This window comes from Penaeus chinensis, chromosome 25 (assembly GCF_019202785.1).
Source record: "Penaeus chinensis breed Huanghai No. 1 chromosome 25, ASM1920278v2, whole genome shotgun sequence".
Classification (NCBI taxonomy): domain Eukaryota; kingdom Metazoa; phylum Arthropoda; class Malacostraca; order Decapoda; family Penaeidae; genus Penaeus; species Penaeus chinensis.
Window position 1 is genome coordinate 13,731,627 of NC_061843.1, and position 2,500 is coordinate 13,734,126.

Genomic DNA, 2,500 nt, shown 5'->3' on the forward strand with positions numbered 1-2,500 from the left:
TAACTAGTCTAGTGCGAAACAGGGAGCAGCCATGGCCCACCGACGTGTGGACACGCCCTGGCTCTGTACCAACTCCTGCCCCTGAGCCACCCTGTGTTTAAATGGCGGTTGGGGATAACTAGATAACTCACCGGCAGCTACAAAAATAAATGGATATGCTGGAGGAAGGGGTGCTGTCGCTCCCACCCAGCACACAAGGCAGGCTGTGGGTCCTGTTGGGAAGACAGATATTTGGGGCGCAGGATAGGAATGAGAGTACTCGTCCCACCTGCAGGATCTTCGGCCCCACAGCCTGCCGACTCCCTTTATTTGGGGTAGCGACAGTGGAGGTGGCAAGGTGGCGTCCACCCCAGACCACCACCCGAGGCTTAACCTCAAGCAAGCTATTCAGGTAGGCACTTGGAACGTCCGGTCCTTGTGGCAAGACAAGCGGTTACCTCTGCTATCAAGGGAACTGAAGTAGTTGGGAGTTGAGGTGGTTGCCCTCTTGGAGGTGAGAAGACCTGGCAGCAGCACGATCAGTTAGTGTGGGTACACTTACTACTAATTAGGCCGCGGCGAAGGTCATCACTTCTAGGGAGTAGCCATAACCATCTCCAGCCGACTTCAACCCTCAGTAGGTGAGGTAACTGTGGTTGATAACCGTATTATGGCATTGAAACTAAGGCATGCTTTTGGCCTCAAGTCTCTTATTGCTGTGTACACTCCTTTCGATGTTTGTAAACTTGATGTATTGTCCCCGGTGAGACATTTGCATTGTTCTGGGCGACTTCAATGAAGTAATCGGATATGATCGAGCTGGCTATGTCTTTTGGCCCCCATGGCTCAGAAGCTGATCCCAGCAGTGAAAATAGCCTCCTCCTCCAGGACTTTGCTAGGTTCCAGAGAATGAGGTTTTCTGGTTCCTTACATCAGCGCTCCAAGCCACATCACTGGGCATGTTATGGTGATACGGGTACTGTAGCCAAGTAGATCGACCATATTCTTGTCAGCTCTCAAATGAGAATCCTCCAAAATTGCAAGATTTACCAGAGTGCCAGGTTCTGTGGCACTGACCATGGGCTGGTAGTGGCCACCCTATGGGTGCACTTCAAAACTCCAGTGGCCACTCTAGGGTGTTTCACTTGGACAGACTGAGAGAGGAGGAGTGTGCCTGTGGGTTCGCGACAAAAATCACTAATCTGTTTCGAAAACCCAATGGACCCAGTTGTTTTGTCAAAGTCTTTCAACCGCGAAACACTCGATGCAGCGCAGGAGTCAATCTCCCTGTAGACAATGGAAGTCACTGAAGAATGTCGCATGGCTCAGCTGAATGTTAATCAGGACTTGCGTCGCTCTTTGGAACATAGGGCTCAGACACTGCTGAGAAGGGACAAGGAATAGTTCACCAGGAATCTTGCTGAGGAGGTTGAAGCCCATTTCTTGGTAAATGACCTTCGCCCTGCCTACCAAGCCCTCAGAAAACTGAGCTCTAAGCCCTCCTCGCAGATGACTACAATCTGCTCAGTCGATGGACAGATTATCTCAGATCATGTTGGGGTTTGTGAACATTAGGCTGAGTATTGTGAGCAGCTGTACCAGGTAGACCCTCCAACAGTTAGCTTGGATGCAAATGGTATCTCAATACCTGTGCCAGACCAGGAACCTCATACCCTAACTGAGGCTAGGATGGCGATTTCTATGCTAAAGTGTGGGAAAGCTGCAGGCATATGTGATATGCCTACTGAGCTGCTAAAGGCTGGGGGAGAACCTATGGCACAGGGCTTGCATGCCATCTTGACTGCCATCTGGCAGGTCTGGTACCGTTCCTCCTGACCTGTTGAGGAGCGCAGTCATACCTCTCTGGAAGAAGAAAGGAGATCGTTAGTACAGTAGCTGTAGTGAACATGATGTACCCCCACTAAGTTACAGGAGCTCGGACTAGGACAGTTTCCCCTCCTGACAGCAGCAACACTTAGCTCAGCACCACCTGTGTGAATCTCATCCTTGGAGCATTTTTATTACTTTTAATGTACTTTTATCTTTTACTTTTTAGCTTACTTTTTGCAGCCTCTATTTTATATTTTAATTTATTTTAAAAGTTGAAGTTCACTTTTATTATTATTTATTTTATTTAAAAACTTTCTACGACAAGACCACTGAGGTGATATGAACAAGGGTCTTGTTGCCGAACTCGCTCTTGGGTTTCTGTACTTGTCTGATCAGCAGTGGTTCATGGAGTGCCCGGCCTCACGGGACACCTCCTTAGTCTTGTTTTTAAGGCAGCAAGAAAGAGAAATAAGTATATTTTCATTGTTTTTATGAGCATTGTAAACTTTGAATATATACAACTGAGGGATCTCAGGTTTTCCTCTTAATATTTTGGCTTTGTTTTAGCCTTGGTTTCTTTATTTTTACTTTTTATTCATTTTATTTCTCTTAGTTGTTTTTTTTAAGAAGTATAAACAACATGAGAAAGCCTAGTAAAATTAAAAGAATTAATAAATTAAAATGAAAAATA